Raw genomic sequence first — 27265 nt, forward strand, 5'->3', positions numbered from 1 at the left:
CTGAGCTGGGTCCGACTCATAGCAGCTGATGAGTTTGTACCTTGTGGTTCACTGTCTAGTGCTTACCTTATGAAATAGCTCAACAAAATAGAATACAGGTGTAAGTTTGTGTGGTTCTGTAATCAGACATTTTACCACATAGATGAGTCTATCTTGTGTTTCTAACATCTAAGTTTCTACTTAAGTATTTTAAGAAAAATTTAGATGAAAATTAAATCACAGCACAGCAGAGTCTTTCCCCACATTCTATATCTTCCCTTATGATACTGATGAAAGGAAGATGGTAAGCTTGTGTATGTTTGTTGTATCATCTTTTGGCATGTATTGTTTGTCTCTTTTAAATCCTCTTAGTTATTCTAGGAAATAGGTAGGGCAGGTTATGTTTCTGTAATTATTTATCTTTTGAATTAAAGTCCAAGAGAGATAGCATTATAGGAAGCAGTGATCTCTTAAACTCAGGTAGAATCTCCAGTCACCTATTCAGTATTACCTTGCCTCTTGAAGGGTAAGAGAGGCACGAGCAAGAAGCAGCCTAGCAAAATGAAGTGGCGATAGAGAACAAAAATAGAGGACAATTTGAAAAGGTTTTTTGGTTCTTTTACTAGTTCAAAAGAAACATTTCAAATGTTAATGTTGTGAAGGGCTGTTGAGTTTGTTCCAACGCTGTATAGCAACCCTGTATAGGGTTTCTGAGGCTTTGTCAATCTATGTGGGAGCAGACAGCCTCATCTTTGTGTCACAGAGCGGTTATTGGGCTTGTACTGCTGACCTTGTGGTTCTCAGTGCCGTGTGTATCCTATGGAGTCACCATTGCAAAAGAATATGGAAGCTGTTGTTAGTTTCCGTCAAGTTGGTGCTACTCATGGGCGGTTACTCAGTTCTTTGTCTTCTTTATGATTGTTGGTATGCTTGAGTCATTATGCTTTCCAACCAAGGGGCCTCGTCGTCTTAGTCTGGAAGCTCTGCTGAAATTTGTCCACGATGGGTGACCCTGCTAATATTGGATATATTGTTGATAGAGTTTCCAGCACCATAGCAACATGCAGGCCCCACAATATGAGAAGCTGAGAGATAGGTGGTAGAAACTAGGCCTCATGTTGTTCAGCCCACCTGTTAAGCCCTACTTTTGAATCACTATTTGTTATGATTAACCAAACTATGAGGTGAAGAAAATAGCTGCATCCTCAGAGTAAGATTCACAATGTGTTTTGGAGCAAGGTGTTGCAATTATTCATCTTTACCAGTTAGAATCCCATACTCAGAGGTAAGAGGTTGGGACTCTTCTGCTGTTTGGGGTGAGGCTACAGTATCATTCTAAAAGGCTCCTGCCCTGGTGGTTATGTGTCATAGAGACATGTCTCCTGGCTCTTTCTCACCCACTTCCCAAGCCACTTTGTTACACTCCCTCTATTTCTTTCTGGCTTTCTCTTATTTGGTTATACTTTCTGGTATGTAGTTCAGATCAGCCCATCACTATAGGCTGACCTGTAGCTTCTAAACTCCACATCACTGATGTGCGTCAGCTTTGGTGCATCTTTGCCTTCAGGCTTTGCCTCAAAGATGAATTCAGACCCTCAAGTGGCCAATTTAAGTTCCTAGAAACTCCATCAGAGTGCCTGACGTCTTTGGTTGGCCCAGAGGAAAGGTTTGATGGGGGCATTCTTTAACTATCTGCTCTGTACCAAGTACCATGCTAGAGAAACAAGAGAAAAATTATGACAGTCACCCCCCTCAAAAGAGGTTACAGTCTAAAGGAGGAGCCAGACAAGTTAATTGGTAATTATAGCATGCTTTATTGTTGTGAAGTGCCATCGAGTCAGTTACGACTCATGGCAACCCTGTATAGGGTTTCTCAGGAGCAACTGGTAGGTTTGAACCAATGACCTTGTGGTTAGCAGTTCATTGCTTATCCTACAGTGCAACACCTTGTTGTTGTTATTGTTGTTAAGTGTAAACAAGTTGGTTCCAACACACAGAAACCATGTCTAGGATTTCTCAGGAGTGACTGTTGAGTTTGAATTGCTGACCTTGCAGTTCAAACCAAGGTCAAGTGTTTATCCTAGGATACCACACCAGGACTCCAGGAAAGGGCACTAAATAATTTTGAGCGTGATAGTATAATGCAGTGTCTAACCTTGCTTGTGTTGTCTGTTCTAAGTGCAGCAGCCAGATCACGACACTCCTCTACTTAAATGTTTCAGTAGCTTCCCATTTCACTCAAGAGTAAATCACAGTTCTCCCAGTGGCCTGTACGTGGTCTGACTTCCTTTCCTCTGAGATCCCAGGCTCCTCTTTCCTCTTGCTGCTTCATTGATGTCTCTTGGATACAGAAGGCACATTACCAGTGAGGTTCTGTCTGTGATCGCTTTGATGCCTCACAGGGCAAGCATCTTTTTTTTTCATTCTTCCATGTATGCCAGATCCCAAAAATCATGTCTGATTAATATTTTTGGAAGGAAGGAATATAAGAAAATATGGGCCATTGGGCAAGGGCAAGAATTTAAATATAAAGGGTCAGACTGTGAGATCTTTTATAGGCCATTAAAGGAATTTGGACTTTGTCATTGAAATCTTTAAGCAAAGGCATGACAAAACAAATTGCAGGTTTGGAATCTGTGTGATTACCTGGATAGTATTGTTGAGTCTGGATTAAAAGTGGATTGCAAATGGAGTTAGGCTTCATTGAAGGAAGTTGAAAGAGATTGGCTCTTAGTTTAGGATCTACTTCTTTAGTATCTCTATGTGGGAGAGCAAGGTTCAGAGTCTCTTCTGACATCCATTTTGATATTTTCTTTCTTTCTTACCCTTGTAATGACCTTTTAACTTTCTTCCTGTATGATGTCCTTGATGTCATCCCACAATTCTTATAGTCTTTGGTCATTAGTATCTAATACATCACATCTGTTCTTGAGATGATTACTAATGCAGTTGTATGTTTAAGGACATAGTTTGGATCTCATGGGCTTGTTTTAATTTTCTTCAGCTTCAGCCTAAACTGGCATATAAGAAATTGATAGCTTATTCCGCAGTCTGCCCCTAGTCTTGTTTTGATTGATGATATGGAGCTTTTTCACAGTCTCCTTCCACAGATAGGTCAATTTGGTTTCTGTGTATTCCTGGTAACGTAGTGGTTACGAATCGGGCTGTGAAACACAAGGCCAGCAGTTCGAAACTACCAGCTGTTCCGTGGGAGAATGATGAGGCTTTCTGCTCCTGTAAAGATTTACAGCCTTGGAAACCCTGTACAGGGTGGCTATGAGTCGGAACCGACTCCACGGCACATAACAACAACCAGGGTTAGTGACACTTGGTATTTGTTTGGGAGATCATGCCCTAGGTCCTGACAGCTGAATTAGTGTCAGAGTATGTTAGAGAAATTCCAGAGTGATTCCTCAGACAGTTCATTTGTGGTCTCTTGATTCTGCACCTACTTGCACATGTTCAATTGCCCAAATAGATATGATGGAAAATGCTCATATTCCATATGCACTGTTTTAATTTTGGAAAAGTTTATACTTATTTCATGTTCTACAAATGACTTCTTAATTTGCATATAGAAAAAACATAGCTGTAGAATCTTTTCATATACTTAATAAATCTAATTTGGGGTTCTTATTTTTTGTTACCGTGACACTTTAGAACTCTCTACCCCACTCCTAAAGGAGCTCTGGTAGCGTAATGGTTATGAGTCGGGCTGCCAACCCGAAGGTCAGCTGTTTGAAACTACCAGTAGTTCCGCGGGAGAAAGATGAGGCTTTCTGCTCCCATAAAGATTTACACCTCAGAAACCGTGTGCAGGGTCACTATGAGTTGGAACTGACTCCACGGTACTTAACAACAACAACAACAACAACCCCACTCCTAAGGAGCTCTGGTAATGTAGTGATTACGAGTCAGACTGCTAACCTCAGGGTCAGCAGTTTAAAATGACCAGCTGTTCCACGGTAAAGATTTACAGCCTCGGAAACCCTGTGCAGTGTTGCTCTGAGTCGGAACTGACTCCACGGCACATAACAACACAACAACAAACCCCACTCCTGGGAATCCTCGTGTGACGTTATAGGAGAAGCACTGAACTACTAACCACAAGGTCATTGGCTCAAACCCTCCAATCCCTCCTCTGAAACCCAATACAGGGTTGACTGTGAGTCGGAACCGACACAGTGGCACTTTACAACGCCATGCAGTTGCCTACATGCATTACGTCCACTTCTCTAAAGACAACTCTGCATGTAGCAGACGTCAGTTGACATTCTTCATTTAACCACTGATTCTTTGTTATTTCCTGTTATTAAAAGGACCTAACCATAAGGACCTAACCATAAGTTTCTATAGTTGATAGATAATATTTTGATACAGTTATAAATCTGAGGGGCTGATTTTATTCTCTGTTGTCAATGTGCACACTTCAGAAATTTTAGCTTATTTTCTTCTTAACCTAGCCATTTATGGCTCCTCAGGAGACTTAGCTTTCTGAAACTTTTGGCCATTTAAGTTGCAGTAGGGCTACTTTGGTTGCCTCAGTGACCAAATTATATCAGCTAAGAAGTAATTCTATTATCTCTTAGATAATTGACCTAATTAACAGTCGATCTAGCCAACCATATAGCCTCAAATTCAATTTCTCTTGACTATATTTTTTCCATTTCATTTCTGAACCCATGTGTTACACTGTAATGAACTCTTACTTGAGTTCTTTGTAATAACATTCATCTCTCTTCGATTTGAATAGCTCTGTTTTGGAGCTTAAGAATTTGATTAGGAAGGTGAATGAATGAATGAACAGGCATTTATTGGACAATCAGAATATGTCAGACTTGTACATTAGGCACTTGATTATCTTTATTAGAAAGAGTCAAAATTTAGAGCTTTAAAAAAATTCTAGCTATTTTTATACCCCATTCTCTCAAGCGAAAATGATAGAAGACAAACTTGAGATTGTGTTGTTTTCATTCCAGCCAGCAGCAACTCTGACAAGGAAGAGTGTTATAACTAAAATTTAGCTACTATTTCCTAGTGTTTTTATAATTACTGTTCTTTTTCTAAATTTAATAGTTTTAAAAATCCTCTCTCATATCATGTATATATGTATGCATTTTAATGGCATTTCTCATCTAACCTTTGTACTCCTTTGAAGCTAGAATGTACTAGAACTATTGTGGTCCTTCAGGACAGGGATTCTTAAAACTGGTTTAATCCTTTCAAGGGTGTTTGCAAGCAAAGTCCTATTTTCAGAGTAATACTGACATGCTGGCTTGTCTTTTTCAATCTCATTTGTTTGTGACTGTGCAGAGGATTTTTCCAGTGGCTGTATGATACGTGTTTTGTGATGTTTTATCATTTTTTGTCTGTGGGTTTTGGATAAGCTCTTAGTTTGTTCTCTTACACAGTAAATATTCAAAGATACAAATGAACAGGCAAATAATTTTCAGCAAATTTTAAGTGCTTAAAGCATTCTTTTGGTCAACTATTTGCGAAGCATTGGTATGATATTATTATTTTGCTTTAAACACTATTTTTATGTTTTATTGTGTATTGAGTGATAGTTTACATGGGGGAACGTTAGTTTTACATTGATATTATTTTAATGTCATTTTTTGGAAATTTGACATCCAGTAAGAAGCAGGAACATCTACATCTAAACCCATCCCTTAAGGATGATGTTATACTGAAGATGATGTTATGCTGATGACTGAGCTTAAGGTCTAAGGTCTCAGTAAAAGTAAAAATGTTTAGTTTCTGGGAATAAAGACTTGTAGTATTTATTCATGCATTTATTTATTCATTCATTCAAGAATTGTTCAAGTAATTTTGTATACCAAGACATACTCTGTACAGCGTAGGTAAGACAAATATGTAGATAATATTGTACTTACTGCCGAGTTTACCCTATTATAGCAGGTTTTTCCTTGATGCCATTTAACATTCTAGTTTGAGAAGGTTATCTTTCCCTGGTCACCTTGGATTTAATTATTTGAATATGATTTCTAACTCTGACCTGTTTTCTTTGTGAGAAACTCACTTTTTTTATTAATTGATTTATTCATTCATAAAAAAGAGAATAACATTAGAACGGAATTTAATACTCTAGGTGAGATGAGTATCTAGAGAGCAGTGAGGTAGACAACTAAAACTTACCTGTGAAGGTGACAGGCTCCATTCGTGTAGAGATACACAGTCCAACATGATCATCAGTAGCCACTTAGGGCATCTTGAGATTAAATTAATTAAAGTTAATGAGTTTTAAAATCCTGTTCATCTGTTAGACTAGTGGTCTTTTAAAATGAGTGAAGACCATATTGAAGAGTGCAGATGTAGGCCATTACCATCACAGTGGAACACTCTACTGCATATCACTGCTCTGTATCCATGGTCCTGAATACTAGAAAAGGAGGATAAAGGTATGTTTGTCCAAAACAAAAGAAAAATACTTAATCCTGAAATCTATTTAACTAATTTTTACAGAGGAAATGACATCAGATTTTTGTTCTTTTAAAATATCAGCTTAGGGAAGTGCCTGCTAGACTGGAGATTCTTAGGCATGGAAGGAGAGATGGAAGCACAAAGTGCCAGGCCCATGATGATTTCACCCAGGTCATCTATAAGAGTGGCTGGCAGGTGAAGAAATGGCAGGCTCTGTAATAGGGGAGAGCGGCTGCATGGGTATAGGAGAGAACCCACCCACAAAGAGGCTCCTCGACCACCCATCTCCGGGGATGGACTTCTGGGTGGAAAAGAAGAAACAAGGACAATTCCTGTCATAGCTAATAGATACACACCATTGAAAGAGAACTGGATAGAGATCATTTTTCCTGTTGTAGAACATTTGGGACGTCAGATACGCTACAACTTTAAATTGAGGAATGTAGAAATCAGGACTTGTAAAGAAGCCAAGGATGTTAGTGCTCTGACAAAAGCTGCACTTTTGTGAAAGCCTTTATTCTGGGATTTGCAGATGCACTGTCCCTCCTCAGGTTAGATGACCTCTTCCTAGAGTCTTTCAGAATCGCAGATGTTGTTAAGCCTTAGGGGGAAACCACGTCTCGAGAGCAATAGGACGAATCACTGGCAAAGGAGGAAAAACCAAGTTAACCATAGAGAATGTGACAAGGGCATAGATAGTTCTGGCTGATGTGAAAGTTCACTTTTTTGCCTCTTTCCAAAACATTAGAGTGGCAAAAACTTCCATTTGCAATGTTATTCTGGGAAATCATTCATCAAAGGTTTATAGCAATATCCGTGCTGTGGCTAGCAGAGCAGCAGATGGATCCTGATTTCAAATTAGAGATTCTTTTACCTTGTCTTTGAACTTAAGAAACAAACACCGTACACTCTACAAACGGTCACAGAAACCACGTGTAAATGTCTCCAGTCACTTCTGCCATTCTTAGCTAGAAGCTGAAGCAGAAAGGAAAAGGGCGAGAGTTCAGACTGAACAGATTTCAGATTAATTTAAATATCAGAAGTTGATGCCACTATTATACTTACATATTAAATATAACATACATTTTCCTTCTAAGATACATGAGACAGATTTGTATTATGATTTGCACCTAAGAGGGAAATTCTTGCTTAGACAACTCTTTTGTATGAATTTGTAAGATTTTTAAAAATAAAGGTGTAACTTTCTATAAATTTATATGTAGATATATATATATATGTATACCAGCCTAGCAGAGATTGATAACACAGATTGTTTGTGTTTTGGGTGACTTCCTGGCAAAATCAGGGACATGTAAAGATGATGAGAAATCAAAATTTGTAGGATGCTGTGCAAACAGTATTGTTAAAATATTTATATTAGAAGCAATCCAAAAATTTGCTGAAATAGATATTTAACTTCAGAAGTTAAACAAGAATAGTTAGTGCAAAGAAAGAATAATGGAGAAAACAATAAGATAAAATTTTAGGGGATCAGCAAAGACAAAATATGATTTTAAAAAAATACTAAGGGTATTAAAAAAACATTCAGTGAGATTAATGAAGAAAAATGAGAAAGTAAAAATTATATGAGGAATAAAAAGTAGAGTATTCAGATAAACTGTGTTTGGAGGTTGGGGGGAGAGATAATCAGAGTACTATGAATAGACATGTATCAGTAAATCTGAAAACTTAAAATAAGTGGCAAACTTGTATTTGGAAACTCAGAAAGAAATGAAAATTTTGATTAATTCTATGACCAGTGAATAAGGAGCTCTGGTAGCGTAGTGGTTACGAATTGGGCTGTGAGCCGCAAGGTCAGCAGTTCAAAACTACCAGTCGCTCCGTGGGAGAAAGATGAAGCGGTCTGCTCCCATAAAGATTTACAGCCTCGGAAACCCTGTGTAGGGTCGCTATGAGTCGGAACCGACTCCAAGGCACATAACACCACCACACCAGTGAATAAATGGAAACAGTAGCTCAAAAATTTCCCACAAAGAATAAATCAGGCTGAGATGGTTTTACTTTTAAACTATACCCAAGATTTCAGATGTAAACCTGCCTGATTTTATATAATTTTTTCTTGTTCATTAGCCAGCTTTCACATGCACATGAGGCGATTAAAAATACTCTAGCTTGGCACATGCACACCTTTATCCTCAAAGTGACTTTAAAGCAGTGTTATGCAGCAGATTTTCCCAGTGCAATGCATCACTTGATTTCTTGATTGCTGCTTCTGTGGGTGTTGGTTATAGATCCAGGTAAACTCAAATCCTTAACAATTTTATTATTTTGTTTATTACTTGTTAAAAATTAGAGTTTAGCAAACTGATTATCATTTCTGTAAACAAACATCAGTCATATTTCTATGCACTAGCAGAAAATAGAAAAATGCCGTAAAAGTTTCTGTTTCTAATAATGCGGAATGTTTTGGCTCTGTAGTATAAGCACTGAACTTGGAACCACAAGGTTGGTGGTTTGAGCCCACCAGTCGCTCCTCAGGAGAAAGACGAAAATTTCTGTTCCTGTAAAAATTTATAGTGTCAGAAACTATATACAAAGTCGTTAATGAGTTGGACCTGACTTGAAGGTACTTAACAATAACAATAACATAATAACAATAAAATAATACAAGTTACCTAATAAAAATTCTAATACAGATATGTAAGACCTCTGTGGTAAAAATTTTTGACTTGTACATGTTGTTGTTGTTCAGTGCCATTGAGTTGGTTCTGACCCATAGCGATCCTGTGTAGGGTTTCCAAGGAGCAGCTGGTGAGCTTGAATTGCCTACTTGCAGTTCATACTGAGTCTGTGGTCCACTGCATTACATGAAAGATGTTATTTTGTTGTTAGGTGCCATTGGGTGGATTGTGACTCACAGCAACCTTCTGTACAACAGGACGAAACACAGCCCAGTCCTGCACCAACCTCACGATTGTTGCTAAGCTTGAGCCCATTGTTGCTGTCACGGTGCCAATCCATCTCGTTTGGGTTCTTTCTCTTTTACACTGACCCTCCACTTTCCCAAGCATGATGTCCTTCTCCAGGGAATGGTCCCTCCTGATAATATGTCTGAAGTATGAGAAATGAAGTCTGACCATCCTGGCTTCTAAAGAGTATTCTGGCTGTACTCTTCCAACACGGATCTGTTTGTTCTTTTGTCGGTCCATGGTACTTTTAATATTCTCTTGCATCAACAGAAGTCAAATGCTGTCATCTTTGTTCACTTTCTCCAACTTTTGCATGCATGTGAGGTTATGGAAAATACCATGGCTTGAGTCAGGTGTACCTTAGTCCTCACACTGACGTCTTTGCTCTTGAACAGTTGAAAGATGTTAAAGGAGGCAAAATTGAATTACTGTACTTTGATGGCATCTTTTGAGTGTTGCTGTGATGCTGGAAGCTACATTACTGATGATTACAGTTCCATCAGGTCACCCGTGGTGATCAAGTTTCAGTCAAGCTTTCAGACTAAGATAGAATAGGAAGAAAGACCTAGACATTTACTTCTGAAAAGCTTGACCAGTGTAAACCTTGTGAATAGAAGCTGAACAATATCTGATAGAATGCCAGGAGATGAGTCCCTCAGGTTGGAAATCACTCCGGGAATTGATTCTGCCTCAAAATAGAGTCAGCTTTTTAATGTGGACAGAGTGAAGCTTTTCAGGACCTTTATTTGTTGATGTGACACAAGAAAATGAGAAGAAACAGCTGCGAACATCCACTAATAATCAGAACCTGGAATGAACTGATTATGAATGTAGGGAAATTGGAAGTCATACAAAATGAAATGGAATGCCCATAATCGGTATCCTAGGTGAACTGAAATGAACTTGTATTGGCTATTTTGAATTGGGCAATCATATGGTTTGTTGTATAATAAATGACAAATTGAGGAGGAATTAACATCACATTTATCATCAATAGAACATTTCAAAATCTGTCCTGAAGTACAATGCTATCAATGATAGGATAAGATACATGTACTTAAAAGAAAGACAAGTTAATACGCAAAAACACACACACACACACACACAAAAAAAAAAAAATCCAAGAAAATACAATATTCTCAAAGAATACAACAAAACAGTTCAAGAACAAAATGACAAAACAAATAGACAATTAGAAGCCATACAAAAACAATTAAAAATCCAGAAACTTAGCATTAAAATTTCAGTTATAGGTAACACATTGGAAGGATATAACAGTAGAATAGAATCAGTAGAATATATCAGAAGATAAGAAGACAGATCCCTTGATACTAATTTGCATTAGGGGGGAGTTCAGAAAAAGAATGAAGAAAAACGAAGGAAGCCTAACAATTATGTGAGGTACTGGTGGTCCTGGTTATGTGCCGTGGAGTCAGAACCGACTCATAGGGACCCTGTACAGGGTTTCCGAGGCTGTAAATCTTTACGGGAGCAGAAAGCCTCGTGTTTCTCCTGTGGAACAGCTGGTAGTTTCCAACTGCTGACCTTGCGACTTGCAGCCCGATTCATAATCACTATGCTACCAGAGCTCCTTCAAGTGGAAAATGTATGTGTGATTAGAATACCAGAACAGGAGAAATGGATAAACAAGAGCAGCAGTAGCAACAACAACAAAAACAAACAAATGAAACACACAGAATTGTCGATGATTTGCTAGCATAAAACTTACCCATATCTTAAAAGACAAAAGTTATTCATCCAAAAAGCTCAGTGAACCCTCCATAAAGGATAGCTCTCAAAAGAAAGTCACCAAGACATATCTTAATCAAATGTTCCAAAACCTGTCACAAAGAAAAAATCTTTTAAGCAGTCCAGGAAAAATAAATGTTACTTACAAAGCAAGAAGATAATATAATTACATGTATAAATCCCTAAAAGAAAAAAAAATTGCCACCTAAGAATTATATATCCAGCACAACTGTCACTCAAATACGGTGAAATTTGTATATTTTCAGATAAACAGAAGTGAATGGAATTTCTAAAAACCAAATCAACTTTACAAGAAATGCCAAAAGAATGTTAACAGTGTCATGCAAGAACCTGAAATTAAGACACATGACAACATAACCCAGAAACTAACCCACAAAAATAATTCTCGGAAGAATTTAGGCTTACAAGACTGAAAATAGAGAACCAGAGGCATCAATCTGTAAATGACAGCAACTATAAAGCAAAAAGAAGGAATAAAGAGATCATTATAAATCTTAAAAATGGAGAGGAATCAGGACGAGATGTGCTGCATATGTATATATGTAGTAGAGCAATCAGGAGATAATGCTATGAAAATGTCTTAAGTCTTAGCCAAACACCCTGAGGTAATAAGTCATTAGGCTTAGGACCACAGTTTCAAGAGACATCATACTTTGGTGAGTAGTGACAGAGATCTTAAAAGCTAATGAACGTGAGGTACAGTTATTAGTCTCTGTCCTTCTGAAACAAGAGTGAAGAAAATCAAAGACCCATGGAAATAAACATAAAGGAATTTCATAAAGTGTGTGGAAAAAATTCTGTTACCTCTTATTTTCATTTTTCCACTTTTTGAAGCCCCCTACATCCAAAGGACTAATGGGCCCTGTGAATCTCAGCCTCCTTGACTCCGAGACAGAACAAGATAGTGCCCAGCTACTCTACAGACTTCTCTGAAACAGATCACAATAAAAGCTTCTGAACAGAAAAGGAGAAAGAGGTGGAACAAAACGCAAAATCATAATAAAGGCCAGACTTTCTCGTCTGAGAGAGAGTAGTAGAACTCGCAAGACTATGGCTCTTAGTCATGTTGCAAACCTGCATCTGAACTTATCCCCATGGTACAACTTCCAATCAAACAATTGTTGTTAAGCGCCATCGAATCGGTACTGATTCATAGCGACCCTACGCACAGCCAAACGAAACACTGCCCGATCCTGGGCCAACCTCACTGCTGTTGCCACGCTTGAATCCATCTATGCTGCCACTTGGCCGATCCATCTCATTGGGGGTCTTCCTCTTTTTCTCTGACCCTCCACCTTACCAAACATGATATCCTTCTTCAGCGACTGACTGGTCCCTCCTGACAATATGTCTGAAGGATGAGAGATGAAGTTTGGCCATCTTGGCCTCCAAGGAGCACTCTGGCTGCACTTCTTCCAGCACAGATCTGTTGGTTCTTTTGGCAGCGCATGACACTTTTCAATCTTCTCCTCCAGCACCCTAACTCAAAAGCATCAATTCTTCTATGGTCTTCCTTATTCATTGTCCATCTTTCGCATGCATATGAGGTTATTGAAAATACCATGGCTTGGGTCAGGCACACCTTAGTCCTCAAGCTGACATATTTGCTCTTCAACAGTAGATAGGCCTAAAAAATGAATAACACTAAAGGGGTATAAATTCTGTAGAATAACTGGTCATACAAGATTTTTCCAGGAGTAAAGGTCAGAAGACAGGAAGGGATATAAAAGACAGACACATGAAAATAAGAAACACACAGAAGAAGTGGGAAGCATGCTCTTGCATTGTGGAGAACGCAGTTCGTCTTAGGAAACAAAATGTGCAAGAATTATCTAATGCAAAACCAATGTGCTTGGTTAATGTCCACCCAAATCAAGATAAAAAAGGACAATATAACTTTAGTGATAGAAATGACACCAGGGATCGCATGATAGAATTTCGCAAGGCCAGAGCCAACTATTTATTCATTGCAAATAGTTTTTCTCACCACGATAATCTGAAGTCATACCCACAGAACTCATTGGACTTAATAGACAGGAATCAAATAGACGATATCTGTGCAAAAATGTGATGTCAAAGCTCAAAATTAAAAATCAGCACAAAACCATGGGCTGACAACAGAAGAAAATACCAATTGTTCATATGCAAACTCAACTTGAACTTGAAAATTCAAGCAAGTCCATGAGAGCAAAGTACATCCTTAAGTATATCCCACGTGAATGTAGAGACTAGTGCAAGAATACATTTGATAAACTGAATACTGATGACCAAAGACAGAAGCAATGTGGGATGACACTAAGGACGTCAGACGTGAAGGAAGCAAAAAATCATTAGAGAGACAGGAAAGAACGAAAAAAGCAAATTGAATATCAAAAGAGATTTTAAAATTTGCTCTTGAATGTGAGGTTACTAAAGCACGTAGAAAAATAATGAGGTAAAACGACTGAACCAAAGATATCAAAGAATGCTTGAAGAAAACCAAATAAAATATGATAATGAAATGTGCAAAGACCTGCAGCTAGAAAATGAAGAAGGGAAAACACACATTTCTTAAGCTGAAAGAACTGAAGAAAAAAGTCAAGCCTCAAGTTAGAATATTGATGGATTCTAGGAACAAAACATTGAGAGATTCAGGAAACACCCCTCACCAAAAAAGATGGGAAGAATATCCAGAGTAACTGTACCAAAAAGAATTAGTTGATGATCAACCCTTTTAGGAGGTAGAAAATGATCAAGACCGATTGGTATTAGAGGAGGAAGTCCAACTTGCACTGAAGACGTTAGCTAAAAACAATGAATAGATGGAATGCCAGTTGAGATGTTTCAACAAACACATGCAACGCTGGAAGTGCTCACTTGTCTATTCCAAGAAATTTAGAATACCTGACCAACTCTTTGAAAGAAATCCGTATCTATGCCCATTCCAAAGAAAGGTAATCCGACAGAATGCAGAAATTATCTAGCATTAATATGACAAGTAAATTTTTGCTGAAGATAATTTAAAAATGGTTGCAAACAGGAAACTGCTAGAAATTCAAGCCAGATGTAGAAGAGGACATAAGAGGAGGGATATCAGATAGATTTTGAGTAAAAGAAGAAAGTAGCAGAAGGATATTTGAATATACAAAAGCGGTTTACAGTTTGGATCATAAAATTTGGATAACTTTATGAAGAATGGGAATTCAAGAACACATAATTTTTATAAGATTGATGGAATCAAAATTGAAATCTTTAAAGAAATTGAGGCAGCATTGGAGGCACTCACTTATCTATGCACAGAAATTTGGAAGACAGCTATCTGGCCAACTGATTGGAAGAGATCCATATTTGTGCCCATTCCAAAGAGAGGTGACCCAGTGAAATGTGGAAATCAATGGACAATCTCTTTGACATCCCATGCGAGTGAAGTTTTACTAAAGGTAATACAGAGATGGCTGCAAGCATTCATTGTCAGAGACCTTCCAGAGGTCCAAGCCTGGTTCAGAAGAGGCCATGGAACGACGGATATGATTGCTGATGTCCATGGATTTTTGGCTGAAAGCAGAGAATACCAGAAAAATGTTTACCTGTGCTTTATTGACTATGCAAAGACTTTTGATTGTGTGGATCATGGCAAGCTATGGACAACATTGCGAAGCATGAGTTTTCCTGAACACTTAATTGTGCTCATGAGGAATCTGTACCTGGACCAAGAGGCAGGTGTTCGAATAGAACATGAGAACATTGAATGGTTTAAAATTAAGAAAGGTGTGCACCTATGTGACAGGGTTATATTCTTTCATCATACTTATTCAACCTGTATGCTGAGCAAATAATTCAAGAAGCTAGGTTATATGAAGAAAAACATGGCATCAGTATTGGAGGAAGACTCATTAACAACTTGCGATATGCAGATGATACAACCTTGCTTGCTGAAAGTGAAGAGGACTTAAAATACTTATTGATGAAGACCAAAGAGCACAGCCTTAGGTATGGATTTCATCTCAATGTAAAGAAAACAAAAATACTCACCACTGAACCAATAAACCACAGTCTTATCAACAGAGAAAACATTGAAGTTGTCAAGGACTTCATTCTTCTTGGATCTAGTATCAATACTCATGGAAGCAGCAGTCAAGAAATAAAAGGACATATTGGCAATAGACAAATCTTCTGTACAAGACCTTTTTAAAGTGTTGAAGAGCAAAGATGTCAGCTAGAGGACTAAGGTGCGCTTCACCCAAGCCATGGCATTTTCAATGACCTCATATGCATGCAAAAGCTGGACAGTGAATAAGGATGACCATAGAAGAAATGATGATTTTGAGTTAATGTTGGAGAAGACTATTGAAAGTGCCATGGGCTGCCAAAGGAATCAATAGATCTGTGTTGGAAGAAGCGCAGCCAGAGTGCTCCTTGGAGGCCAGGATGGCCAAACTTCATCTCTCATACTTCAGGAGGGTCCATTCGCTGGAGAAGTATATCATGTTTGCTAAGGTGGAGAGTCACAGAAAAAGAGGAAGACCCCCAGCATGATAGATTGGCAAATTGGCAGCATCAATGGGCTGAAGTGTGGCAACAATTGTGAGGTTGGCCCAGGACCAGGCAGAGTTTTGTTCTGTTGTACATAGGGTCACTATGAGTCGGCACTATGAGTCGGTACTGACTCAATGGCACCTAACAACAACAAGGCACAGTTTTTTGGGTCAGGACAAAGTGATACTGTGTGATTTAAAATCAGGAAAGGTGTGCATCAGAAATGTGTTCTCTCACCATACTTCTTCAATCTGTATGCTGAACAAATTATCCAAGAAACTGTACTGTGTGAAGAACACGACTTCAGGATTGGAGGAAGACTCACAGCCTGCAATGTGCAGACGACACAGCCTTGCTTACTGAAAAGCTTATTGATAAGGACCGAAGACTACGGTCTTCAGTATGGATTGCATCTCAGCCTAAAGAAAACAAATATCCTCACAGCTGCTTCTTACTTGACAGTACCTAAGAACACTATTAACTTTGATGATGGACAATAAATCATGAGATTATAATGATGTCAGCTCTCTGAATGTATTTTCTATTGTAATTTAAACTATTCCTACAGGATTCTTTATAGAGCTTAACAGCATAAGTATAGAATTTTTAAGGAAAGGTCAAGATGTAAGAAAAGTCAAGAGATAATGTCTTGCCAGTCAGTACTAAAGGTAAGGGTACGTACCTTTGTGAGCACTGGGACACATGGAACAGCATTTTAATCACTTAAGTACAAAAAAGCAGACACAAAAGACTACATTTAATGCAATTTCATGCATATGAAATTGTAGAAAAAGCAGACCTGTAGTGGGAGTTTGGTGGTGGCACTATAGGACAAGCCCTGGACTGTGAATCAATAGCTTGGAAATTGGAGCCCACCAATCACTTCATTGGACAAAGATGAGGTCTACAAAGATTTACAGTCTCAGAAACCCTTTACAGGGTCGCTCTGAGTCGGAACCTACTTGATGTTACTTAGCAACAACAGCGATGATTCCACCCTAAGCTTTTTACAACTGATTGGCTAATCACAGCCACTCATATCATGGGGATCACAACTCATAACTGTCAGGTTACATCACTACGTAACTGCGAAACTACTGAGAATCATGGGCCAATAAAGTTAACACATCTTTTGGGGGACATAATTCAACCCCTGACGTTGTAGCAGTAGAGAAAACAGCAAGTTTGTTCCCAAATTAGCCTATTAGAACAATTTTGTTTTCTCCTGAACTTGGCTTTCTTTTTTTCCTGTCTTTTTTCTCACACTTAAGAGGTTCTATTAGTAATGAGCAGTATCATCCTAGAATGTGTCTTGTACAACATATTTACATTGCCACATGCCGGGCTCTGCTCTGAGCACTTTAATTTATTAATGCATTTAATCATCTTAGCAACCCTGCAGGGCAGGTCCTCTTAGTATTCATATTTAGCACACAAGATAACTGAGGCATGGGCAAAAATTAAGTAACTTGGCTAGCATCATATAAAGGATATGTTACTTGAACCCATGCAGTCTGGTTTAGGATTCCTGGTGCAGTGTTGAAGGATAAGCAGTGGACTGCTAGTCACAAAGTCAGAGGTTCAACCCCACCAGCTACTCCTCAGAAACCCTATACAGAGTCACTGTGATTCGGAACTCACTCACTGGTACTTAACAACTACAACAACAATCTGGTTCGTGTAGCCCTGGTGGCACAGTGGTTAACAGCTCAACTTCTAAGAATAGGTTAGTGGTTCAAACCACCAGGCGCTCAACAGTAGAATGGTAGGGCAGTCTGCTTCCATAAGATTGCAGTCTAGGGAACCCTATGGGACAGTTCTCCTCTGTCTTACAGGGTTTCTATGAGTCAGCACAACAGCAGAGGGTAAAGTGACTCAAGAATATGGGATCCTAATTCTCCTACCAGGGAAGAAAGTTATCCTCCTTGAAGAAGCAACCCCCTTCAGTCGATTCACTGTTGTTTTTGGAATAGAACAGATGTTTTCTTGCAGAATAAGTGTTGGTAATTGTTTATTATGGGCTCTGTAAGAATTGCAGGGGTTCTATACAATTGTGATTTTTAATTTTTTTATGACTGCAGGAGAGAGAAGTAAAAGAAAAAAAACAATTTTTCTGAATAATTAAATATGTACAAGAGTAAGTAAAAAAATATTGCCAACAATTATAGAACCTGTATTAAAGTATCAAAATGTGAAGCTGTTTTTCTCAGCATATCCTTCATCTAGGTCTGAATGTAATAGTTCTATCTTTAACCCTTTCCTGAAGAATTCTGTACCCTTCGATGTGTACCACTTAAAAATGGCAATTTCGGTATCCTTGAGGGACTCAAATCACGTTCCTTTTAAATGATCTGTGAGTTTGAGGAATAAAAGAAGCATCAAGGAACAAAAACAGTAGGGTGGATGAGATAGATTTTCCTAACAAAGTTATCATAGGACACCCCTTGAAACCCTTAAAGTGTGAGCAGGTGCGGTGTTACGGTGGAAAACCATGCCTCAGTGCAACTTTCCTGACCTTTTTCTTATTAATGCAGTTTTCCATGTTCTGAAAAGTTCTTCTTAATAATCTCTTGTGATTGTCCTGTGTCGTGGGAGAAAATCAACTAAGGTTACCCCTTCAGAATTACCATAAATTTCTGAGGTGAACTCTCTGTCTTGAATTTACTTGGTCTGGCTTATCTTCTTAGATGCCACTATTTTGAAAGGGTCTCTTTTTTGGAAGGCACCCTGAAGAGACTAAGACAAGTGTATTAGTGAGAGAATTGTTTAGTCTCCACTGATTATTGTTGTTGTTGAGTACTGTCAAATTGGTTCTGTTTCCAGTGACCCTGCAGTAGAGTTTCCAAGGAATGGCTGGTGGGTTAGAACCACCAACCTTGTGGTTTGCAGTCCAGTGCTTATCCTATAGTGTCACACCAAGACTGCATCCACTAATTATAGAGACATATTTAAACATGTTTTGTTTGGAATAAATCCATGCAGTTATGAAATGGAGCCCCAATAGTAAATCTTTTTGACTTACAGTCTTATATATGACTCAAGTCATGACATTTTCAGTCGTCTCATGGGCATATAAAAGTTGGATAATGAATAACCAAGACCAAAGAATTGATGTATTATGGTATTGGTGAAGAATATTAAATGTTCCGTGGACTGCCAGAAGAATGAACAAATGCTTAGTAGATGCACGGATGATAAGACTTCTTCATACTTGTTATCAGGAGGGACCAGTCCCTGAAGAAGGACATCATGCTTGGTAAAGTAAATGGCCAGCAAAAAAGAGCATGACCTTCAAGAAGATGGATTTATGCATCCTTAGCAGCTCATATGTAGCAACGATTGTGGAGATGGCACAGTACTTCATAATTTCATTTTTTTTTTTACTCAGGATTACTATGAGTTGGAACTGGCCTAATGATACCTAACAACAAGATATATATATATATATATCCTAAACAATAATTTCCAGACATAGTTTATATCAAACTGCCATTTCCCAGCTTTTTCTTTTGCAGTCTGAAGTATCTTTGATCACTTTTGATTACTTATTTCCCCTGATACTTAGAAATATTAGAAAAATAACTGCTTTCTTTCTCATAAAAACAAATATGTTAACTTTTGGACCAAATTGGGTTTTTTTTCCCTGATACGCAGTGTTATCTTTTTAAATCCATTTGTATTTTAGACCGTCATTGGAATTCATCACATAATCTGCCTTATGTGATCAGAAAATTTTGTTAATGTGTGATATTCTCTGTGAAAACTCATTAAAAAGAAATGGTGATGCTTGGCATGTATGTTGCCTCTTGTCACCCTGCTCGGTGCCTTCATACAAATGGGAAATTTCTATTTTTCATTATTTCCCTTTCATAGCCTCTTTTCTAGTTTTTAATTCATGTGACTTGGTAAAAACTGTATCTAGGATACTCATAATTAAGATTTGGTGAAACACTTATTCAAATGCTTTAATGCATTTCAAATGCATAACAGCTGCTGAATTACCTTCATAGACTGGTTTTGTGAAAATGATGCTGAGGTTTCAAAGGAAGATTTATATTGCAGCTACCTACAAAATTACTGTATTTTTCTAAATTCTTGCTGGATTGACTTGGACTTTAAGCTAAATTTTCCATTAATGTATGTCCAAATAAAACACCTGTATATGAATGGTCATAATGGGTTTTATTTAATAGCTCCAAATTATAAACAACCCAAAATATTCACTAAATAAAGAAACATGACCAAATTATGATATATTCATATATTGGAAAAGTTTTCATCAGTGAAAATTATGAGCTGCTTACACAAGTATGAATTCCAAAAGTAGTATATTGAGCAAACAAAAAGCATTAACTGTCTGTAGAATCTATATGATTCTATTAATATGAAGGTCAGGATTCAAAAAAACTAATCAAAATAGTGAACAGTATTTGTTTATTGAAGGTAGAGATTTACAGGAAACAAATTGAGCAAAATACAGCACTATATCATTAGCTGCTAGTTATTGTTGTTGTTAAGTGCCATCGAGTCTGTTCCAACCCATAGCAACCCTGTATAGGGTTTCCAAGGAGCAGCTGGTGAGCTTGAACCGCCAGCCTTGCAGTTGAAATGGCTTTATAGTCTGGCCCATTAACCCACAGCGTCATACCAGGACTCCACAGTATTTTGGTATTATTGTCAAGTGCCAGTGAGTTGTTTCCAACTCATAGCAACACTATATAGGGTCTCCAAGGAGTGACTGGTGGGCTTGAACCACCAACCTTGTGGTCCAGTGCTTATCCTGCAGTGCTACAGCTGCTAGTAGACAGTGTATAAATTGGTGACCACTGAGACATTTCCAACTCCTGATGACTCTGTGTTTGTCAGAGTAGAGCTGTACTCTGTAGACAGTTGGCAAGGATTGACTTTTCAAGAGTAGATCCCTAGTTCTTTATTTCGAGGCATCTCTGGGTGGACTCAAACCTCTCGCTTTTCAGTTAACAACAAGTGTGTTAGCTGTTTACACCACTCAGGGGTGTAATAACAGACCCATTAACCAACCCCACTGCCATCGAGTCGATTTCAACTCTTAACCACCCAGTCAGAGAAGAACTCCATAGCATTTCTGAAACTAAATCTTTGTGGGAGCAGACAGTCTCATTTTTCTCCCTTGGAATGGACTGGTAGGTTTGAACTGCTGACCTTTAAATTACCAGCCAAACAACCCACTACCACACTAGGACTACGTAGGTAGTGCAGGACGTAGGGGAGGACGTTTATAAGTTCATGGGAAAATTCCACTGTCTATTAATTCCAATATTCCACAAACTTAAGAAAGCCCCCTTATATATAATAATGCTGTAAAGTAAGGGTTGGCAAATGTTTTATTAGAAAGACAAGACAGCAAACATTTCTGGCTTTGTGGGTCATGGAGTACTGGTGTGTGGCACAGCAGAATAATGCACTGGGCCACACGGTCATTTGAATCACAAGGTCAGTGGTTCATACCCACCAGCCACTACTCAGAAACCTTGTATGGGGTTACTGTGAGTCAGAATCGACTCAGTAGTACCCAACAACAACAACATGATCTCTGTAGCAACAGTTCACTTCTGCCTTTAGAAAGTAAAAGCAACCTTAGACTATAACTATATTAAGTGTGACCAATCCAACAAAATATGATTTACAAAGAGATGCCAATCTGAATTTGACCCACAGACTGCAGCTTGCTGACTCCTACTTTAAAATTGGAATTCCTAGGTTCTGTAAACTGGTGTGGTGCTGCAGGATAATGTGCTGGACTGCAAAGTCAGTTTGAGCCTCAAGGTTGGCAGTTCAAACCCACCAGCCGCCCCTTGGAAACCCTGTACAGGGTCACTGTGAGTCGGAACCGACTCAACGATGCTTAACAACAACATAAACACTATAAACTCTTGAGTTCTATCCAAAATCGTATTTTACCTGAATATAGAAATCATCTGAAGATTTTTTGCATTATACACTAAAGACTAAAGACCAGAAGAGTTGTGGGATGACATCAAGAACATCATACAGGAAGAAAGCAAAAGATCATTAAGAAGACAAAAAAGAAGGAAAATACCAGAACGGATGTCAGAAGAGACTCTGAAACTTCACCTCCAGTGTAGAGATGTTAAAGCAAATGGAAGAAATGAGGAGATCGTTGTATAGAATATTTCATAGTCAGCTCGAGATGACAAAGTCAAAATATTACAACAGAATGTGCAAAGACCCGGAGTTAGAAAACCAGAAAGAAAGATAATTCTCAACATTTCTCCATCTGAGGGAACTGAAGAACAAATTCAAGCCTGAACTTGGAATATTGAGGGATTCTCTGGGCAAAATATTGAATGATGCAGAAAGGATTGAAAGATGGAGGGAATCCACAGAGTCACTGTACCAAAAAGAAATGGTCACTCTTCAGCCGTTTCAAGACGTAGTATATGATCAAGAACCAATGATCCTGAAGGAAGCAATCCAAGGTGCATTGAAGGCATTGGCAAAGATGCTTTCAATTTGATGGAATACAAATTGCAATCTTTTAACAAGCTGATGTGGCACTGGAAGCAGTCACTCACCTATGCCAAGAAATTTGGAAGACAACTGCCTGACTAAATAACTGGAAGAGATCCGTATTTGTGCCCATTCCAAAGAAAGGTGACCCAACGGAGTGCAGAAGTCATCGGTTAATATCATTAATACCTCATGCATGTAAAATTTTGCAAAAGATAATTCAAAACCAGCTGCAACTATATATTGACAAAAAACTTCCAGAGCTTCAACTCTGATTCAGAAGAGGACATAGAATGAGGGATACAGTTGCTTATGTCAAATGGATCTTGGCAGAAACTAGAGAATACCAGAAAGATGTTTACTTGTGCTTTATTGACTATGCAAAGGCTTTTGATTGTGTGGATCATTACAAGCTATGGATAACATTGCAGAGACTGAGTATTCCTGAACTATTAATTGTGCTTCTGAGGAAACTGTACATAGAACAACAGACAGTTGTTCAAGCAGACAAAGGGAACACCAAATGGTTTAAAATTAGGAAAGGTACTACGCACCAGGGTTGTATTCATTCACCATACTGATTCATTCTTTATGCTAAACACATAATCTGAGAAGCTGGAATATATGAAGAAAAACATGGCATCATGTTTAAAGGATGACTCATTAACAACCTGCAATATGCATATGATACAAATTTGCTTACTAAAAGCGAAGAGGACTTAAAATAATTACTGATGGAGATTAAAGACCACAGCCTTTGGTATGGGTTGTACCTCAGTGCAAAGAAAACAAAAGTCATCATCACTGGACTAGTAAGTAACATCAAGATAAGTGGTGAAAAGGTTTTACTTGCTCAGATCAACCATCCACACTCATGGAAGCAGTAGAGAAATCAAATGACGTACTTCATTAGGGAAATCGGCTACATGAGACCTCTATCAAAAGTGTTCAAGAGCAAAGATATCAATTTGGGGATTAAGGTGTGCCTGACTCAAATCATGGTATTTTTAATAACCTCATACATGCATTTGGATTCCTAGTGTGGCACTGTAGGTTAATGTACTGAGCTGCAAGGTCGATTTGAGCTTTAAGGTCAGTGGTTCAAGTTCACGAGCTACCCATGAGAAACCCTATATAGGGTCACAATGAGTCAAAACTGATTCAGTGGCACTTAATATCAACAATAAAATAGGAATGTGAAAATTGGACAGTGAATAAGGAATACTGTAGAAGAACTGATGCATTTGAGTTACGGTGTTGGAGGAGACTATTAAAAGTACCATGAACTGCCAAAAGAACAAACCAGTCTGTGTTGGAAGAAGTGCAGCCAGAGTGCTCCAGGATGGTCTGACTTTGTCTCTCATACATTGAACATATTATCAGGATGGATCAGTTCCTGGAGAAGGATGTCATGTTTGGTAAAGTGGAGAATTAGAGAAAAAGAGGAAGACCCCAACTAGATGGATTGGCATAGTGACTGTCACAATGGACTACAACATCGCATTGATTGTGAGGGTGACTCAGGGCTGGACAGTGTTTTCTCGTTTTGTTTTGTATAGGGTCACTATGAGTCAGTACCAACTCAACGGCACGTGCCCTAAGAACTACACCAACATAAACAGTTAAGCACTACCTGCAAGGATGACTGTTTGAATCTACTCAGAAACACCAGGGAAGTAGAAAGACCTAGTAATCAGCTTCTAAATGGTTATAGCCATAAAACCCTGTGCAAGGCAGATCTGTTCTGAAGCCTGGAATCAGCAGGAACCTGAATCAAGTCTTGTTAACTACCATCAAGTCGATTCCAACTCATATAGGGTTTCCAATGATCTGCTGCTGAGTTGGAACAGGCAGCCTTGTGGTTCAAACCAACCTTGTAGAACAGTGCTTTATAGTGCCACAAGTCTACAGCAGCTTGTTGGGTTTTACTGGTTTACTCTCCACTATAAACCAGGTCCTCTGACCACTGCTAGTGTATAGCGATTATTAATCCATGAGTCCCTGTGTGTTACAAGCAGTTAATGTTCTTCGATGCTGCAGAGGTACCTGGGCAGAAGGGCCTGTCTGCTTCTGAAAAATCAGCTACCAATAGTAACTGTTATCATGACTAATTGTGACCGTCACAACTGTAAAGGTAGTTTTGTAACAAAAACGTTGAAGTACTTAATCTTACTGTCAGGAAACAGAGGACCCTAGGACCATCAAGGGAAAAACGCACAAGTGGAAGGCAGGACCCTATCCAGAGAAGCAGCAACAGAGATGAGGGCATGAAGAGAGGGAACAACTGAGGACTCTAGACTCCTGGAAAGAGAGGGACTGAGCACGGGCAGCCAGGAGGCAGGCTTGCATAATGTGTCCTTTGGTTGTTTAAATTATTATATATCCTGAGTGTTTTTGTGTATGCCCCCTCCCCCTCAAAAAAACAGAGGGAATGTAAGTAAATACTGGTGAATGATGATGCACAGAGGAGATTGTAATCATTGCAATGAAACTATAGTGTAAAGCCAATGCAAGTTCTCCCATGTAAACTATCACTCAAGTCACAATTGGAAAAAAATAAAAAAAAATCCTCAATTGAAAAACCAGCTACTGTGGCATACATGGACTACCATGAGTCAGGGCTGACTCCATAGCAACTGAATAGTTTTAAGGACTCAAACCAAAACCAAACCTACTGCCATCAGATTGATTCCAACTCATAGTGACCTTACAGGATCGACTAGAACTGTCCCATAGAGTTTCCGTTCAAGAGCAAAGATGTCAGGTTGAGGTCTAAGGTAAACCTGACAGAAGCCATGGTATTTTCAGTAGTCTCCTATGTATATGAAAGTTAAACAGGGATAAAGGAAGACCATACAAAAATGGATACATTTTAGTTTTGACATTGTAGAAAAATACTGAAAGTACCGTAGACTTCGAGAAAAACAAACAAATCTGTCTTGCAAGATGTACAGAAAGATTGCTGCTTCGAAGCCCGAATGGTAAGACTTCATCTCAGACGTTGGACATTTTTCAGAAGGTACCAGTCCCTGGAAAAGAACATCAGGTTTAGTAAACTGAAGGGTCAGTGAAAAAAGGTAGACCCCCAACAAGATGGATTGGCACAGTGGTAGTATTAGAACAGTGCGTTTCATTAGAACAACAATTGTGAAGTTGGCGCATGACTGGGCAGTGTTTCATTCTTTTAGAGTTGTTATGAGTCAGAACCGAATCGATGGAACCAAACAACAGCAAAATAGGGTTTCCAAGGCCATAAATCTATATGGAAGCAGACTACTGCATCTTTCTCTTGCAAAGCAGCTGGTGGGTTCAAACCACCAGTCTTACTGTTAGCAGTGGCACACTGTAACTGCTGGACTACCAGTTTTAAGGTTTCACAAAGAGGATAAATGTCTGTAAGTTAACAAATAATACCATTGGAACTTTAATATATTGGTGAAGGATAAAGATCCTAGGGTTAACAATAGTGTAAACAAATTCATTACTATCAAGTTGGTTCCAGCTCATAGTGACTCAGAGTTTCCAAGGATGTAATTCTTAATGGGAGCAGAAATCCCTACTTTTCTCCCACGAAGCAAATGATGAGTTTGAACTGCCAACCTTGAAGTTAGCAGTCCAGTGTTTATCCTTCAGCATGTTAGCATTAGGGATACCTGGATTCACACCCTCGTAATCCCATATATCCATTTTATAGCTTTGAATTTCCTTTGGCTGATTTCCTCAGTTGTAAAATCAGGATATGTAATGAGAGTACTTTGTGTTTAAGATTGTTGAGAATATTGTGAGTGTGGCCTTTTCTGGTATGGACTGCTGCGTTCTATCTCAGCTTTTCCTCTTGTTCTGTAAGTCCTTCCACAGAAGGTAGGATGATCCTACCCAGACATAGATCATATCACATCATTCTTCTTTTTAAAGTCATCCAAATAGTTTCTTGTAGTAGTGTCTGAACTCTACTATTCCAGTAGGTTGGCCCAGGATCTGGCAGTGTTTCATTCTGTTGTGCATAGCGTTGCTATGAGTCCGGTACTGACTCAATGGCACCTAACAACCAATACAGCTCTGATTCTGTTGAATGTCTCTGCCTTTGATCTCTAGTTTTTGAATTACACTGACTCTTTTGTTCTTTTCTGCCAACACCACTCACTTTCATACATAGGCCCTTTAGGCTGATGCTTTCCTATGCCTTGGAAATTTCTTACCTTGCCAGCCAGAGGTTGGTTGATCTTAATATTTAGATTTCACTTTTTAAAAACTTTATTGAGAATTGGATGAAGGATTACAGAGCAGATCATCAGTTTTACATTCAACAAATTATGCATACGTCATTTCATTTCTATGGCTGCAATCCCTTCAGTGTGACATCAGTTATCCAACTTCTTCTCTGTGTTTTCTGTGTCCATTCCTTGTCCTTTCCCATCCCTACTGAACTTTGTCCTGGGGTAAATGCTACTCTTGTGATCTCAAATGGTTGAGCATTCTGTGGTTTGCATAACTCACTATGTTGTTGATCCCTTATATAACTATCTATTGTTTGCCTGGAAATCAAGCCTCTGGGATGAGTTCTGTGCCAGACCTGAAGGGTGACCAAGGACTATAGATTCCAAATGAAAGGAGCTCTTCTCTGACCTCGCATTTCGAAGAAGCCACTAAGCCATTATCTGTTACATCCTGTTTTCATTTTCTGTCCTGTTTCATTGCTTGTCTTTTTCTTCTTGAGAAAGTAAGCTATATTAGACACAGTAATTGTTTCTCACTGCCCCCACCATAAAGACATGATGTGACAAAGTAAGTATTCAGTCAATATTAGTGGAATTAATGAATTAATAAAATGAGTTAATATATATAAAATGCCTAATGTGTAATACCTAGCCCACAAGTGAGTATTAGTGACTTATAATATTAGCTACAATCATTACTACCTATAAAATGTAAATAGAAATGAATTGTGAGACTTGAAAATGTGTCCTATAATATGTGAATATCAAGAGCCTAGGAAAAGAAAAATCACACAGGAATTGATTATTTAATACAGCTTCTGTGGTCATAAATGAATAATTAAAACTCTTTGAATGTGAATTTTATTTTCTTTCTGGTGCTTACAAACTAGTAGATTCCCC

At 38.5% G+C, this 27265-nt stretch overlaps 1 protein-coding gene across 1 annotated transcript in view; it reads left to right on the forward strand.

The window, feature by feature from the left end:
- The window catches only part of DIP2C (DIP2 disco-interacting protein 2 homolog C (Drosophila)), a 631911-nt gene that overhangs the window by 350229 nt on the left and 254417 nt on the right, over positions 1-27265 (forward strand). The window lies entirely within an intron of this gene.

This window comes from Chrysochloris asiatica, unplaced genomic scaffold (genome assembly GCF_000296735.1).
Source record: "Chrysochloris asiatica unplaced genomic scaffold, ChrAsi1.0 scaffold00276, whole genome shotgun sequence".
NCBI lineage: Eukaryota > Metazoa > Chordata > Mammalia > Afrosoricida > Chrysochloridae > Chrysochloris > Chrysochloris asiatica.